Source organism: Nelumbo nucifera, chromosome 1, assembly GCF_055504915.1.
Source record: "Nelumbo nucifera cultivar China Antique chromosome 1, China Antique-T2T, whole genome shotgun sequence".
NCBI lineage: Eukaryota > Viridiplantae > Streptophyta > Magnoliopsida > Proteales > Nelumbonaceae > Nelumbo > Nelumbo nucifera.
In genome coordinates, this window is record NC_142649.1 from 99,868,138 (window position 1) to 99,886,785 (window position 18,648).

At 38.4% G+C, this 18,648-nt stretch overlaps 1 protein-coding gene across 4 annotated transcripts in view; it reads right to left on the reverse strand.

Moving 5' to 3' along the window:
• Positions 1-1,391: 1,391 nt before the first annotated feature.
• Positions 1,392-18,648, reverse strand: part of LOC148803612 (uncharacterized) — a 95,830-nt gene continuing 78,573 nt past the window's right edge. For 3 of the 4 annotated variants that reach the window (XM_088890106.1, XM_088890103.1, XM_088890115.1), the window contains 2 exons: positions 9,985-10,192; positions 1,392-9,862 (listed from right to left, as the gene is read on the reverse strand). The gene's annotated coding sequence lies outside the window, so the exon portion shown is untranslated. The remainder of the gene's footprint in view (positions 9,863-9,984; positions 10,193-18,648) is intronic. The other variant, XM_088890120.1, reaches the window with a different exon arrangement.

An 18,648-nucleotide genomic window follows, 5' to 3' on the forward strand; every position in this document is an offset into this window, starting at 1 on the left:
CAATTGTTTCTTCCTTGCCACCAAAACTTTCTCTGGAGCGGACTTGATTATAAATTACAATTGAGTTGGTTTGGTTCAGTTCTACCGGGTTTATCCGATCCATTGATAGCAGCACCAGCACTTTTCTTTCATAGGTGGTTGTGCACTAGCAGTGGTCTATCATCCTTTAAAAGAAATAGAAAACAAAAACTTTTTGAATACTGAGACCCTAGTTATTGTGGATATGAATTTAGATAGGGTATTTCCACTTTAAGAAGCAACAAGAATACAAATGATCTTTGATCCTTAACACTTAAATGGAATAAATTGTGACCCTAGTTACAAAACCAACCCCCCTATGTATACAGGCTAAAAGTTCAAGTTTGGGATGCTTAGGCCCCAACATCCTAAGGAATGCATGCAGGAAGTCTAAAATCACACCAGCTATTTAAAGCAATGCAACTAGAAGATGGTCAAATGTTTTCCTTTTTTGCATAAATAGCCATGAGAGTTTCATTGAACAGTCTCCATAGTTACTACTCAAAAAGTGTAGCAGGCCAATGAAGTACAAGCCCATTTGGCTCGGAACTGTAACACTTTGATTACAAAATAAATCCTGGCCTGGGTTCACCTCATTCCATCCTTTTCCTAACAGCACCTAGTTTTTCTGAATGCAGCTGCAACCTAGGACCCATTCAGCACCAACCTTCCTTTATGAGATTATAGTTTGACAATCACTCTGAACTCTATTCTCAGATCATCCTTTTGTAGCAGCCATGATCGGTCCTTGGTTCTAAGGGGAATGTTTTGGCACATCCTGTTTTTTATGAAAGGGGTGCACTATCACGAGGCAAATGTATGTTTGAAAAAGACAAATGTAGAAGTCCAATCCATTCTAATTTTCATTGTTTGATTTAATAACATGCATGTTTACTTGTTTGATTGTTGTTGGACCATTTAGGGGGAAAACAGCATCGACTGTTTGGGAGTTCATCTGAATGATACATTATTGAGACTGACCTGTTAAACCATTGTAAATATCATCTGTATCTGCACATCTAACCATAAGAATGGGACTTATAAATCTGAGATGTGTGGACACAGATCATGCTGGAAACACATTGGAATGTTTTTTTGTTGGGATCGCATTTGTTAATTAAAAAAAAAAAAGGAACAAACCATTTATGTTCACACTGATATCAGGTTTTATTGGTTTGAGAGGAAGATCTGTATCATGCTCATGGGCTATTCAGCATATATTGAAGGACATCTTACATATGGCTGCTGAGTTTCATTCGATTTCTTTTTAATATGTTCATCCGTCCCCATTTCCCACCAGATGTATTTCTTCATCTTTTCAAGGCATAACTGGCTCTGTAAATCTGGCATTTACAAACATCCCAGTAAAATTAGTAGAATATTCCCGATTTTTTTGTATTTCTGTATATTAAAATTGAAAACAATGATGACAAGAGAAATTAAGAGGGTGAGTGGGTTGGGGAAGAGAAACAGGAAAGAATTAGGATAAAGGATGGGAGTCAAAAAAAGGTTTAAAAAGATTACAAGAACAGGAAAGAGCTGGTGTTAGGAATCATTAAGAACGATGGTCTGCTAAGCTCTACATTTCTGGAATTAAAAAAAAATATCTAGGTTTGCTGGAATCAACCAATCATCTATTTCAAAACTGTCATGTTTCTGTAAGCAATTAAGCATCACCATCATCATCCAAGCCTCCCAATCATCTCTTTCCTTGGGAAGGGAGAAGAAAGTAGAACGAAAAGGACTACCAACATCCTGTTGTGGGCTCATGGCATGTACCTAAAATCTAGGTTGACCCAGCAACCTACTTCACCCAATCATGTTCTAGTTCAGGTCCTAGGAGTCTCTAGGTCTGGTCCAGCTTCTAATAATATTGATTTTTTAAGGAAACATTGCTTTGTATTTTAATTATTATTCATGTAACTACATTTTATATTTGTATACTAAACAATCCATCTTCTTTTGGTGGGTAAGCTGTGATTAAACCCCAAAAATTTCAATTAAAACTACAGCAATGACATGTTAGAACTCCTATATCAAGAAACCTTTACTTTTCATTAAAGAGCTTATAATAATTTTATATAGTTCTATTCGTAGATCCTAATTTTCAATAATGTGAAAAAAAGGAAAAAAAAAGGTAGAGAGCAGAGACTGGAACATGTGAAAATCCTTAAAATATATCAATGTATGAAGCATGGCGGCAGCTATCTGAGATTTTTTTTGATAAATGAATGAAGTTTATTAATAAGCAGAGGAGAAGAGTACAATGTCCCAAGGAGAGGCACGAGATGCAACCTCTCCAGGTTAGTTAAGTACAGCTTCCAAAATATTATAACAACTTACAAAGTAGCACAAAAAAGGATATCCCTGGATACCCCCTATTTAGCCAGAGAATCAGCCACAGCATTTACCTCAAATCTCATATTCCTAGTTAACCACTTTACTTTTTTGATGAGATCTTTCTAGCCCCAAATGGTAGCATCCGGGTTTAGAAGCCACCTTGTTACTACCTGAGAGTCCCCTTCAACTAGGAGATGCTCCACCCCAAGCTGGTTAGCGATCTGAATTCCTTATACTGCAGCTAGTATTTCTGCCCTCGTAGAGTCCCCCACTCCCACCGGTCCTGAGAATAAGGAGATGATGTTGCTGTTTTCTTCTATTTTCGAACCTGAAATCTATTAGGGTTCAAGGCTGATAGCAGTCTTGAACGTCTACTGTAGTAAAGACGAGGAAATACACCTTTCAACAAGGACTCCCCAAACTAGAGATCTTCCATGAATTTGACCTTGTTTCCATACGAGAGACCATACATGATGCGATAAGGAAACAGGGGTAGAGTATTATGAATAGCCCTCCAAAGAGAAGTTAATGTATCTATGCACATAACTCCAACATCCCAACCATTCTCTGAGAGCCCATGAGTGCTCACCACAAATTTATGCCCATGATTTTCGAAATCCCACAAAGCCGCCAAAACATTATGCCACCGCGTTGTGGTAAGTATGCATGAACTAACAAAATACAGGTTGGAATAATGGATTATGACATAGAACTACTCTTGACTTTACTCCGACAGACATGCAGTGTATCCTCCCACTATTCCTCAATCACTACAAGTTGGACCTTGCCTTTAGTAATAAAATCAAATCATGGGAAGGCCCTTGGTTGAGGACTCTCCATTTAAAGATCACTTCCACCCTATCTTCATCGGTCCTTCTCTTAAAAATAAAACTACTTCTGAGCTTTTTATCCCCTAGTCTCCTTTGGCATTAAATGAAACTTTGGGCTAGTAAATAAAACCATTTCATCTCTGAAATAGCTCTAGTATCTAGCCTTTTGCATGTGTTAAATGGCGTTACTCTAGATCCTCTTAAATGGGAACAAATTCAAACATTCTCGGATTTCTTCTAAAATCCAACTTCCAATCAAATCCAAAGGATGAAGAGTTAAAACAAACTTAGAGATTGTTTTCTAATTAAGATTCAATATGGAGTAAAGACGAGGAAATACACCATTCGACAAGGATTCCCCAAAATAGAGATTTTCCAAGAATTTGACCTTGTTTCCATATGAGAGACCATACATGATGCGATAAGGAAATAGGGGAAGAGTACTATGAATAGCCCTCCAAGGAGAAGTTAATGTATCTATGAACATAACACCAGTATCCCAACCATTCTCCAGGAGCCCATGAATCCTCACCACAAATTTATGCCTACGATTTTCGATATCCCACAAAGCCGCCAAAACATTATGCCACTGAGTTGAGGTAAGTATGCATGAGCTAACAAATAAAGGTTGGAATGATGGACTATGACACAGAACAACAATTGACTTTCCTTCGATACACATCCAGTGTATCCTCCCAATATTCCTCAAACATTACAAGTTTGACCTTGTCTTTGGTAATAAAATCAAATCATGGGAAGGCCCTTGGTTGAGCACTCTCCATTGAAAGATCACTTCCACACTATCTTTATCGTTTCTTCTCTTAAACATAAAACTATTTCGAAGCATTTTATCACCTTGTCTCCTTTGGCTTTAGATGGAACTTTGGGCTAGTGAAGAAATCCTTTTCAACTCTGAAATTGCTCCTGTTTCTAGCCTTTTGCATGTGTTAAAAGGCGTTACTCTAGATCCTCTTAAATGGGAACAAATTCAAACGCTCTTGGATTTCTTCTAAAATCCAACTTCCAATCAAATCCAAGGGATGAAGAGTTAGAACAAACTTAGAGATTGTTTTCTAATTAAGATTCAATATGGAGTAAAGACGAGGAAATACACCATTCGACAAGGATTCCCCAAAATAGAGATCTTCCAAGAATTTGACCTTGTTTCCATACAAGAGACCGTCCATTATGCGATAAGGAAATAGGGGAAGAGTAATATGAATAGCCCTCCAAGGAGAAGTTAATGTATCTATGCACTCCAGTATCCCAACCATTCTCTGGGAGCCCATGAGTGCTCACCACAAATTTATGCCTACGATTTTTGATATCCCACAAAGCCGCCAAACTATTATGCCACCGGGTTGTAGTAAGTATGCATGAGCTAACAAATAAAGGTTGGAATGATGGACTATGACACAGAACAAATCTTGACTTTCCTCCGATAGACATCCAATGTATCCTCCCAATATTCCTCAAACATTACAAGTTCGACCTTGTCTTTGGTAATAAAATCAAATCATGGGAAGGCCCTTGGTTGAGCACTCTCCATTGAAAGATCACTTCCACACTATCTTTATCGTTTCTTCTCTTAAACATAAAACTATTTCGGAGCATTTTATCACCTTGTCTCCTTTGGCTTCAGATGGAACTTTGGGCTAGTGAAGAAAACCTTTTCAACTCTGAAATTTGCTCATGTTTCTAGTCTTTTGCATGTGTTAAATGGCGTTACTCTAGATCCTCTTAAATGGGAACAAATTCAAACGCTCTCGGATTTCTTCAAAAATCCAACTTCCAATCAAATCCAAGGGATGAAGAGTTAGAACAAACTTAGAGATTGTTTTCTAATTAAGATTAGATATGGAGTAAAGACGAGGAAATACACCATTCGACAAGGATTCCCCAAAATAGAGATCTTCCAAGAATTTGACCTTGTTTCCATACGAGAGGCCGTCCATGATGCGATAAGGAAATAGGGGAAAAGTATTATGAATAGCCATCCAAGGAGAAGTTAATGTATCTATGCACATAACTCCAGTATCCCAACCATTCACTGGGAGCCCATGAGTGCTCACCACAAATTTATGCCTACGATTTTCGATATCCCACAAAGCCGCCAAACCATTATGCCATCGGGTTGTGGTAAGTATGCATGAGCTAACAAATAAAGGTTGGAATGATGGCCTACGACACAGAACAACTCTTGGCTTTCCTCCAATAGACATCCAGTGTATCCTCCCAATATTCCTCATTCATTACAATTTTGACCTTGTCTTTGGTAATAAAATCAAATCACGGGAAGGCCCTTGGTTGAGCACTCTCCATTGAAAGATCACTACCACCCTATCTTCATCATTTCTTCTCTTAAATATAAAACTATTTCTGAGCATTTTATCACCTTGTCTCCTTTGGCTTTAGATGGAACTTTGTGCTAGTGAAGAAAAACTTTTCAACTCTGAAATTACTCTTGTTTCTAGCCATTAGCATGAGTTAGATGGCGTTATTCTAGATCCTCTTAAATGGGAACAAATTCAAACGCTCTTGGATTTCTATTAAAATCCAACTTTCAATCAAATCCAAGCGAAGAAGAGTTAAAGAAACTTAGACATTGTTCTCTAACTATGATTCGATATGGAGTAAGAACGAGGAAATACACCGTTCAACAAAGATTCCCCAAACTAGAGATCTTCCAAGAATTTGACCTTGTTTCTATACGAGGGACCACACATATTGCGTTAAGGAAATAGGGGAAGAGTACAATGAATTGCCCTCCATGTTAATGTATCTATGCACATAACTCCACCATCCCGACCATTCTCTGGGAGCCCATGAGTGCTCACCACAAATTTATGCCTATGATTTTCGATATCCCACAAAAACGCCAAAACATTATGCAACCGGGTTGTGGTAATTATGCATGAGCTAACAAATAAAGGTTGGAATGATGTACTATGTCACATAACTACTCTTGACTTTCCTTCGATAGACATCCATTGTATCCTCCCACTATTCCTCAATCACTACAAGTATAACCTTGTCTTTGGTAATAAAATCAAATCATGGGAAGGCCCTTGGTTGAGGACTCTCCATTGAAAGATCACTTCCAACCTATCTTCATCGTTCCTTCTCTTAAAAATAAAACTATTTCTGAGCTTTTTATCCCCTAGTCTCCTTTGTCTTTATATGAAACTTTGAGGAGATTTGTGAGACACCAGTCCTATTTGAGGAGATAAAGGGCCACTAGGTCTCTTTTGTTTTTGTTTTTTTTTTAGGGTTGATACTTCCATTTAAAACTACCCAACAAAAGCCACTACATTTGTGGGATAGGTGCAGGCCAGAACTTTCAACATGTCACAAGAATGGACCTGGGGAAGGGAATGACCCTAACAAACATTTTAAAATAGAAACCACCAGAAAACCTACTTGAGGAGTTAGGAACCCAAATTTGTTTATCCCCAACAAATCTATCAATGACTACAAGTATGACCTTGTCTTTGGTAATAAAATCAAACCTTCGGAAGACCTAGGTTGAGGAGTCCCCATTGAAAGATCACTTCCACTCCATCTTCGTTGTTTCTTCTCTTATATGCAAATCTATTTCTGAGTTTGTTATCCCCTTGTCTCCTTTGGGTTTAGCTCAAACATTGGACTAAAGAAGAAAACCTTATGAACTATGAAATTGCTCTTGTTTCTAGCCATTTGCATGTGCTAGATGGGGTTACTCTTGTTCCTCTTTGATTGGATGGTCTTTTGTGGGACACCAGTCCTACAGAGTGGTATAAGGGCCAGATAGGTCTTTTGTTTGCTGCAAAATGTCACGGGTGTTGATACTTCCATTGAAAACATCCCAACAAAAAGTATTAACTTTTGGGGGAATAGGTGGACACCAAAACTCTCAATATGTCACAACTCACAAGGATAGACTCAGTGTGGGGACTGACCCTAACCAACATATTAAAAGAGGAACTACAAGAAAACCTATCTTAATAGTTAGGAACCCATATTCGTTTATCCCCAACTAAGCTATCAAGAACCACCCCATCCAACAAATTCAAAAACCTAGAAGTGTGAATAAACTCAAGCTTTCTCGCATTTCTCCTAAAATCCAACTTTCAACCCAAAATTGATCTCTTTTTAAGATTAGTGATGGCATAGAGAAAACGAAACACACATTTCAACAAGGATTCTCCAAGCTAGCGATCTTCCAAGAATTTAACCTTGTTACCAGGCAAGATATCATTGATGATGCGATTAAGAAATGGGGAAAGGGTGCTATGAATTGCCTTCGACAAAGAAGTAAGGGTAGCTCTACACAAAATTCCAGCATCCCAACCACTCTGAGAGCTCATGAATACTCACAACTTTATGTTAAAGATTTTCGCTATCCCACAAATCTGCCCATTCTCTATGCCATCGGGTTGTGGTAAGTATGCATAGGCTCACAAATAAAAGTTGGGACGATGGTCTATCACATAGAACTACTGTTGATTCTACTTGGAGACATTCATGGTATCCTCCCATTCTTCCTTAATTACAACAAGTATGGCTTGTCTTTGGTAATACAATCGAATTTTGGGAAGACCATAGGGTTGAGGAGTCTCCATTGAAAGGTAGTTTCCACTCTATGTTCATCGTTCCTCTCTTAAAGGGAAAACTATTTTTGAGCTTGCTATCCCCTTGTCTCCTCCTTCGGGTTTTAGTTGAACCTATGGGCAAAGAAGAATGTAGAGTTTGTTGATAGACTATTAGTGTGTCTGTGGTCCCAGCCCCAAACTATATTTTACGGTTTATTTCTTTATGTTACAGTTATGGTAGTTGAGCCGATTTGGCCTTTTTTATTTTCTTTTGGTTTAAGTAGGGGTATTAGAGTAACTCTACTTCTTTAAAGTCACAGATATAAATAAGATTTAGTGGGGCGGCCAGAACAATCCAACAGCATCCTTTCTCTTCTTTCTTCTCTTCTCTCTTCTCTTCGAACCTAGGTTGACTTCTTTTCTTCTTCTCTCTAAATTACATCAGAAAACACATTCTTTTTCTGATTTTTTTATTCAAGTAAGAAAATCATAGGAACTTTGAAATTTCTCTTGTTTCTATCATTTTGCATGTGTTGGATGGGGTTTCTCTTGATCCAAGATTGGAAGGTTGCTTTTCTCCTAGTCCCTCCCAGATGTCCTTTGTTGTAAAGGAAGTTTGATGTGTTCGCATCCCCCTGAAAATTAGTGTCTTCTGCTGGGAAGTCTTCCGTCAGAGCATTAATACTAGTGATTTAATACAAAAGAAGAGACCCAACTGGTATTAATCTCTTGATTCATGTCTAATGTGCAAAAAAAAAGAATGGGGAGACGGCTTACCACTTCCTAATCTCCTATCCATTTGTCTATTGTAATTCGGAATATTTCCTTGCTCTATTTAGATGCAAGTGGTCTCTCCCTACTAGTTTGGACAATTTGTTTGATGGTCCATGATCAAGTTGTCAAAGGAGGAAGATTAACATGGACAATTGCACTGGTTACTATGATTTGGACTATATGGGAAGAAAGGAGTGCATGATTGTTTAAGGAAACAGAAAGAAATGAAGAGGATTTAATGGAAAACATTATAGTGAGGGAGGCACATTGATTGAAAACAATATATTTGTTCTTGGATTTCATAATGAATGATATTCTTAGAAATTAGGCAGCAATTGCAGCCTCATCAACAAAAAAAAGCAAAATGCAAGGAGGGAGTGGAAATCACTGGCAAAGGGATGGATGGATGGAACTAGATTTTTACGGTAGGGGGAGTGGTAAGATATGAGAATGGACTCATTCGTGGAATGTTTTCAGGTCCAATCGGTGGAGTTCAAGTAGTTACCGGAGTATGAAACATAAAGGAGATGGGAGTTGAATAATTGGTTATTAAAGGGGCACCCATGTTACAATCAGATGGTTAACAAAAGGAAGTAAAGCAGCTTTGTGGAGTTATAGAAATGATATCAAACACTTTAAGCCTTTAAATGGTTTTCAAAGGACATGTAGTTCAATGGGTACAAGGGTTTGATAAAAGTTTGGCCTTAGGCCAAATGCAATTTGCATAGGAGACAGAAACCAGTGTCATACTCTCATTTTCTTTTAAGCTGTAATGACAACCTCTTCTCATGTTTCAGTAGTTCACTAATAAATTATGTTTATTTATCGAAAAAAAAAGTTTGTATTTGTTAGTTGTTACTGATCAAAAGAGAAAAAAATAATAATATTTTTTTAATTTTAAGCAACAAAGGAAGATTAGAACTGTAAAAGCATTGAGCAGATATCATCTACGTTACATACATCCCTACAGAGCTACTTATGCAATGCCAGGAATTCACAAAATTCGCACTAATATGGTACTACTGATAACAATTTATGTAAACAGGTGTATTTAAAAAGCATAACATTATTTTAATATTCAAAATGAACAAAACATAGCCCAATTCTTTTTAGGGTAGAAACATTGTCGAATGTACTCTACAGCCATGCACCCAAAGGTTGGGCCCAAGCAAGTAGGACATTTGAATTAATACCTAATGCTGATACATACCTGGGCAATTATGATCACAATAGCAGTCATTCAAACATCTACTAATCAAGAATAATGCCATGCATCGAAAATATGGTCATATCCATAGTGAGTAGTTTGCAACCATGAGACATTACAACCTGCACAGTTGAAAACAGAACATGTAATTTAACTGGAATGCATAATTATCAAAAAAAATCACTGCAATTCATGCATTATGCACACACAAAGATTTGCATAATCCAAAATAATAGATTACCACCTTCTTGACTGATGTATAAAACCTATCCACCAGCTCTGGAACTCCAACCATGCCATCCAGAGGTGGCTTGTTTGGAGAGGGGGGCAATAATCACCTTAGGATCATAAAAATGCAGCAAGGTCTTTGTGTTCTGATATGTACTGCTAGTTTCAATGAATTGAGAAAGATGTAATGAAGCTAACCTCAAATGAAAAGCAGCCACTCCAACCTGTAATGAAGTTGGTGTTGTAACAACCATATAATCTTTGAAAAGCACAAAAGTGATGTCTGTGCGACAATGCTTTCTTTTCTTAAAAGAAAAATTATTAAAGAAAAAAGATTACAGAAGGTGATAAGACATCACCTATAGCAAGAAGCAACCACAGGAAACCCAAACAGGCCTAAGAAAACTAACCTCTCAAGCAGAATAAAACCCAAACAGACTCCTGAAAAGAAAACAGGCCTAAGAAAACAATCTGTGAATTCCTCATCCCAGACCTTGCTCCCTTTCTAATGCTCTTTGATCTTTAATTTATCTTCCTCCTTTTTTCTTTCAAATTCTTCAAAGGCCTTCCTGGCAAATTCCTCACTGCCCCAAAAAAATAAACCCAAGCTTTTCCCTACTGTGACCCCCCTTATCAACTAATTCTTTGATAACCATCTTATCTGTAGCTTTATCAGCACTTTCATTCTCCTGTAACAGCTGCATTGCACCAGGTTCTGAATCGGCATCAGAAACCTTATTGACATGTTGTTCCTTCAACAAAAGGGGGGACAGTGATTGATCTTGCACTATGCCCCCCTATTACCAGTACCAGATATCCCATTAACCTTCACACTTTTCCTTCTGTCACATGGACTATATTGTGAGTTCTCAAATTACGCGATTTCTTGTTAATTCTCCCACCATTGTGATCTTCCTTCCCTTTCATTCTGCTCCTTTGACCCAAATTTACACCTAGCCTTCCAATATCAACTTCCTGATAAAATAAGCCATCTTTGTCCTGATTTTCAGCCTGTCCACCGAAAGAATCTTCAACGGCTAAATCTTCCTTTCCTCCAACCTTACCTCCATCATTGCCTTCAGCATCTATATTAGTAATCTCTTTCCTAGTAATTGCCTCCCCTCTTTCCAAGTTCTCCAATTCAACGGGAGGTGTCTCTTCCGCACATGAAGAAACTGGACATTCCAAGTCATACCTATCCTCTGGAGACGTCAAACTCAAGATCTCAACCTCATAGGGAACATGATTCTCATCGGAGGCCCTCCTAACCTCAGAATAGCATCTAGCATTACCAGACGTTGACGAGAGAGAACAGTCGATGAGAGTCTCTCCGGGACCACAGACAAAACTTTTCTTACCGCATTTGTCAAACCTGGCAATCACCCAAACCCACCTCTCCTCTCTTTTTCTAATCCCAGACGAGCTAATTCTTCTCATCCTTCTCTTTCGTTTCAGATTATATTTTTTGGGCCTTAGATGTTTCCTCCTGTTTTCTTTTCTGTTTCTGGACTGAACTTCCTCCCTACAAATTTGCAAATCATTCTTCGCTTCCTTAACACCAGTTGAACATTCCAGGCCAGTTTTCTTAATTGAAATACTCAAAGACTGATTTACCTCACCAAACTTGTCATCACGACACTTCTCCAACCTCCGTCTCTGAATCACCTGGGACCTTGCCTTGAGGTGAAAAGGGGGAGTTAAATCCCCTCTGCCATTGTGATCCTATCGAAGACCATTCTTTTCTAGAGAAGTGCCTATAATCTTGTCCACAAGGCAGCTCTGGTTCACCCTCAAAAGAAGGGCCTGGTTCGAATCCACTCTGGTTTTAAAATGCCTTGTGGAGCCAGAGGGTTAGCTGGCATGGCTCTGCCCTTAATGATCTCCACATAAGACTTTCTGCCTACACTTTGGTCTCCACTTTCCAAAAAAATTGGGCTACCATCATTCTTATCCAGATACTTACTGACTGACCTGGGTGGTGTCTCTTCATCTTCGTTCGTCATCTATACATTATTCAAGACCTTCTGGCTCGAACTCTTTTTTCCACGTGTAACCCAACCTTCAAGGATGTCGACATCTTCTTCCTTAGAACCTTTCATCCAAGGAGTTGTTTCACCTTCCAGCAGAACCCAAACCTTAAGCCAGCAACCATTAATGAGCATCTCTACGCATCTAGGAACTTCTTCGAGCTTCAGACCATCGACCCTAACCACCTAGGACTTGAATCAATTTTACCAGAGTTTCCTCATTCCAGTAATTGAAGGGAAAATCCCTACCAGCTGGAGCTTGAGAGGACTTTCTGAGATGCTATTATGGTTACAAGACAGAAACCAGTTTTCTATCCTTACTCTTCTGACTGGAGTTTCCACCGACTCAGCATCTGGGATCACTACTTCTTCACCAGCTCCATAATACACAGCCTTTGAGTCATCAAAAGGTCTAGCTATAGCAGTACCATTTAAATTAAATCTCTTCGCAAACGCCCCTGCAACATTCACCTAATCTTGGACTCTCTTGTCTACAGTCAAAATCAAGTTCTTCTCCCACTCTCCATCCGCTACTTCTAAGAGCAGTCCTCAGCTCCTAGAGTCACTGCAATCTATGGCTTGAGGTCCTTTGATACTTTGTCCTTCATCCTTCGAATTATCTTTCAAGTTATCTCTGTAGCTCTGCTTGTCACTGATTTCTGAACCACCACTTAGATTTAAACTTTGTTTTCTATCTACACTTAGTATATACTCCTGCAGAGCCTCTGAGAATCCAAAGAAACTAGTATGCAGGGACTTCCACAACAGGTTATCAGTATAACATGGAGTTCAACCTTGAGAAAAATTATGGGTGGCAGTACTATATTCACCATGTACACTCTTAGAATAAACAATAGATAAAAATTATGGGTGGCAGTACTATATTTCTGAGCTTTTTATCCCCTAATCTCCTTTGACTTTACACGGAACTTTGGGCTAGAGAAGAAAAACTTTTCAACTCTGAAATTTCTCTTTTTTCTAGCCATTTGCATGTGTTAGATGGCATTACTCTAGATCCTCTTAAATGGGAACAAATTCAAATGCTCTCGGATTTGTTCTAAATTCCAACTTCCAATCAAATCCAAAGGATCAAGAGATAAGAGAAACTTAGAGATTGTTTTCTAATTAAGATTCGATATGGAGTAATGACGAGGAAATGCAGCATTCAACAAGGATTCCCCAAACTAGAGATCTTCCAAGAATTTGGCCTTGTTTCCATACGAGAGACCATAAATGACGTGATAAGGAAATAGGGAAAAAGTACTATGAATAGCCCTCCAAGGAGAAGTTAATGTATAGCACATAACTCCAGTATCCCAACCATTCTCTGGGAGCCCATGAGTGATCACCACAAATTTATAACCACGAATTTCGATATCCCACAAAGCTGACAAAACATTATGCCACCGGTTTGTGGTAAATATACATGCATTCAACAAGGATTCCCCAAACTAGAGATCTTCCAAGAATTTGACCTTCTTTCCATACGAGAGACCACAAATGACGCGATATGGAAATAGGGGAGAAGTACAATGAATAGCCTTCCAAGGAGAAGTTAATGTATCTATGCACATAACTCCAGTATCCCAACGATTCTCTGGGAGCCCATGGGTGATCACCACAAATTTATAACTACGAATTTCGATATCCCACAAAGCCGCCAAAACATTATGCCACCGGTTTGTGGTAAGTATACATGAGCTAACAAAAAACGGTTGGAATGATGGACAACGACATAGAACAACTCTTGACTTTCCTCCGATAGACATCCAGTGTATCCTCCCAATATTCCTCAATCATTAAGAGTTTGACCTTGTCTTTGGTAATAAAATGAAATCATGGGAAGGCCATTGGTTGAGGACTGTCCATTGAAAGATCACTTCCACCCTATCTTCATCATTTCTTGTCTTAAATATAAAACTATTTCGGAGCATTTTATCACCTTGTCTCCTTTGACTTTGGATGGAACTTTGGGCTAGTGAAGAAAACCTTTTCAACTTTGAAATTGCTCCTATTTCAAGCCTTTTGCCTGTGTTAAATGGCATTACTCTAGATCCTCTTAAATGGGAACAAATTCAAACGCTCTGGCATTTCTTCTAAAATCGAACTTCCAATCAAATCCAAGGGATGAAGAGTTTGAATAAACTTAGAGATTGTTTTCTAATTATGATTCGATATGTAGTAAAAGACGAGGAAATACACCTTTCAACAAGGATTCCCCAAACTAGAGATCTTCCATGAATTTGACCTAGTTTCCTTACGAGACACCATACAACATGCGATAAGGAAATAGGGGAAGAGTACTATGAATTGCCCTCCAAGGTGAAGTTAATGTATCTATGCACATAACTCCAGCATCCCAACCATTCTATGAGATCCCATGAGTGCTCACCACAAATTTATGCCTATGATTTTCGATATCCGACAAAGCCGCCAAAACATTATGCCACCGCATTGTGGTAAGTATGCATGAGCTAACAAATACAGGTTGGAATGATGGATTATGACATAGAACTACCCTTGACCTTCCTCCGACAGACATGCAGTGTATCCTCCCAGTATTCCTCAATCACTACAAGTTGGACCTTGTCTTTGGTAATAAAATCAAATCATGGGAAGGCCCTTGGTTGAGTACTCTCCATAGAAAGATCACTTCCACCCTATCTTCATCGTTCCTTCTCTTAAAAATAAAACTATTTCTGAGCTTTTTGTCCCCTAATCTCCTATGGCTTTATATGGAACTTTGGGTTAGAGAAGAAAAACTTTTTCAACTCTGAAATTTCTCTTTTTTCTAGCCATTTGCATGTGTTAGATTGCATTACTCTAGATCCTCTTAAATGGGAACAAATTCAAACGCTCTCGAATTTGTTCTAAATTCCAACTTCCAATCAAATCCAAAGGATGAAGAGTTAGAACAATGCTAGAGACTATTTTCTAGTTAAGATTCGATATGGGGAAAAGACGAGGAAATACACCTTTCAACAAGGATTCCCCAAACTAGAGATCTTCCATGAATTTGACCTAGTTTCCTTACGAGACACCATACAACATGCGATAAGGAAATAGGGGAAGAGTACTATGAATTGCCCTCCAAGGTGAAGTTAATGTATCTATGCACATAACTTCAGCATCCCAACCATTCTTTAAAAGCCCATGAGTGCTCGCCTCAAATTTAAGCCTATGATTTTCGATATCCCACAAAACCGCCAAAACATTATGCCACCGCATTGTGGTAAGTATACATGAGCTAATAAATAATGGTTGGAATGATGGATTATGACACATAACTACTCTTCACTTTATTTCGATAGGCATCCAGTGTATCCTCCTACTATTCCTCAATCACTAAGGTTCGATATGGAGTAAGGACAAGGAAATACACCGTTCAACAATGATTCCCCAAAATTGAGATCTTCCAAGAATTTGACCTTGTTTCCCTACGAGGGACCATACATGTTGCGTTAAGGATATAAGGGAAGAGTACTATGACTCCAAGGAAAAGTAAATGTATCTATGCACATAACTCCAGCATCCTAACAATTACTCTACATCCTCTTAAATGGGAACAAATTCAAACACTCTTAGATTTCTTTTAACATCAAAATTTCAATCAAATCCAAGCGTTGAAGAGTTAGAAGAAACTTAGAGATTGTTTTCTAACTAAGATTCGATATGGTGTAAGGACAAGGAAATACACCGTTCAACATGGATTCCCCAAGAGATCTTCCAAGAATTTGACATTGTTTCCATACGAGGGACCATACATATTGTGTTAAGGAAATATGGGAAGAGTACTATGAATTGCCCTCCAAGGAAAAGTAAATGTATCTATGCACATAACTCCAGCATCGAAACCATTCCTTGAGAGCCCACAAGTGCTCACCACAAATTTATGCCTATGATTTTGGATATCCCACAAAGCTGCCAAAACTTTATGCCACCGGGTTGTGGTAAGTATGCATAGTTAACAAATAAAGGTTGGAATGACGTACCATGACACAGAACAACTCTTGACTTTCCTTCGATAGACATCTATTGTATTCTTCCACTATTCCTCAATAACTACAAGTACGACCTAGTCTTGGGTAATAAAATCAAATCATGGGAAGGCCCTTGGTTGAGGACTCTCCACTGAAAGATCACTTCCAAACTATATTCATCGTTCCTTCTCTTAAAAATAAAACTATTTCTGCGCTTTTTATCCCCTAATCTCCTATGGCTTCAAATGGAACTTTGGCCTTGTGAAGAAAACCTTTACAACTCAGAGATTCCTCTTGTTTCTAGCCTTTTGCATGTTAAATGGCGTTACTCTAGATCCTCTTGAACGGTAACAAATTCAAACGCTCTCGGATTAGATCTAAATTCCAACTTCCAATCAAATCCAAAGGATGGAGAGTTAGAACAATGTTAAAGATTGTTTTCTAGTTAAGATTCGATATGGAGAAAAGACGAGGAAATACACATTTCAACAAGGATTCCAGCTTCACAACCACTCTCTGAAAGCCCATGAGTGCTCACCACAAATTTATGCCTATGATTTTTGAAATCCTACAAAGCCGCCAAAACATTATGCCACCGCGTTGTGGTAAGTATGCATGAGCTAACAAATAAGCTTGGAACGATGGATTATGACAAAGAACTATTGTTAACATTCCTTAGATAGACATGCATTGTATCATCCCACTATTCCTCAATCACTACAAGTTTGACCTTGTCTTAGGTAATAAAATCAAATCAAGGGAAGGACCTTGGTTGATGACTCTCCATTGAAAGATCATTTCCACCCCATCTTCATCGTTCCTTCTCTTAAAAATAAAACTACTTTTGAGCTTTTTAACCCCTAGTCTCCTTTGGTCCTAGATGGAATTTTGGTCTAGTGAAGAAATCCTTTTCAACTCTGAAATTGCTCTTGTTTCTAACATTTTGCATGTGTTAAACGGTGTTACTCTAGATCCTCCAAAATGGGAACAAATTCAAACACTCTAGGAGTACTTCTAAAATCCAACTTCCAATCAAATCCAAGGGACGAAGAGTTAGAACAAACTCAGAGATTGTTTTCTAATTATGTAGTAAGGATGAGGAAATACACCTTTCAATAAGGATTCCCCAAACTAGAGATCTTCCAAGAATTTGACCAAGTTTCCTTAAGAGAGACCATACATGATGCGATAAGGAAATAGGGGTAGAGTACTATGAATAGCCCTCCAAGGAGAAGTTAATGTATCTACGCACATAACTCCAGCATCCCAACAATTCTTTGAGAGCCCATGAGTGCTCACCACAAATTTATGCTTATGATTTTCGAAATCCAACAAAGCCGCCAAAACATTACATCACCGCGTTGTGGTAAGTATGCATGAGCTAACAAATACAGGTTGGAATGATGGATTATGACATAGAACTACTCTTGACTTTCCTCTGATAGACAACCAGTGTATCCTCCCACTATTCCTCAATCACTTCAAGTTTGACCTTGTCATTGGTAATAAAATCAAATCATGGGAAGGCCCTTGGTTGAGGACTCTCCATGGAAAGATAACTACCACCCGATCTTCATCGTTCCTTCTCTTAAAAATAAAACTACTTTTGAGCTTGTTAACCCCTAGTCTCCTTTGGCATTAGATGGAACATTGGGCTAGTGAAGAAAACCTTTTCATCTCTGAAATTGCCCTTGCATCTAGCCTTTTCGATGTGTTAGATGGCGTTACTCAACATCCTCTGAAATGGGAACAAATTTAAACGCTCTAGCATTTCTTCTGAAATCCAACTTCCAATCAAATCCGAAGGATGAAGAGATATAAGAAAGTTAGAGATTGTTTTCTAATTAAGATTCGATATGGAATAATGACGAGGAAATACACCATTCAACAAGGATTCCCTAAACTAGAGATCTTCCAAGAATTTGACCTTGTTTCCATACAAGAGACCATACATGATGCGATAAGGAAATAGGGGAAAAGAACTATGAATAGCCCTCCAAGGAGAAGTTAATGTATCTATGCACATAACTCCAGTATTCAAACCATTCTCTGGGAGCCCATTAGTGTTCACCACAAAATTTAGGCCTACGAATTTCGATATCCCAAAAAGCCGCCAAAACATTATGCCACCGGTTTGTGGTAAGTATACATGAGCTAACAAAAAACGGTTGGAATGATGGACTACAACACATAACAACTCTTGACTTTCCTCCGATAGACATCCAGTGTATCCTCCCAATATTCCTCAATCATTACACAAGTTTTACCTTGTCTTTGGTAATAAAATTGAATCATGGGAAGGCCATTGGTTGAGGACTGTCCATTGAAAGATCACTTCCACCCTATCATCATCGTTACTTCTCTTGAATATAAAACTATTTCTGAAGATTTTATCACCAGGTCCCCTTTGACTTCAGATGGAACTTTGGGCTCGTGAAGAAAAACCTTTCAACTCTGAAATTACTCTTGTTTCTAGCCATTTGCATGTGTTAGAGGCCGTTATTCTAGATCCTGTTAAATGGGAACAAACTCAAATGCTCTTTGATTTCTTTTAAGATCCAAATTTCAATCAAATCCAAGTGATGAAGAGTTAGAAGAAACTTAGAGATTGTTTCTAACTAAGATTTGATACGGTGTAAGGACGAGGAAATACACCGTTCAACAAGGATTCCC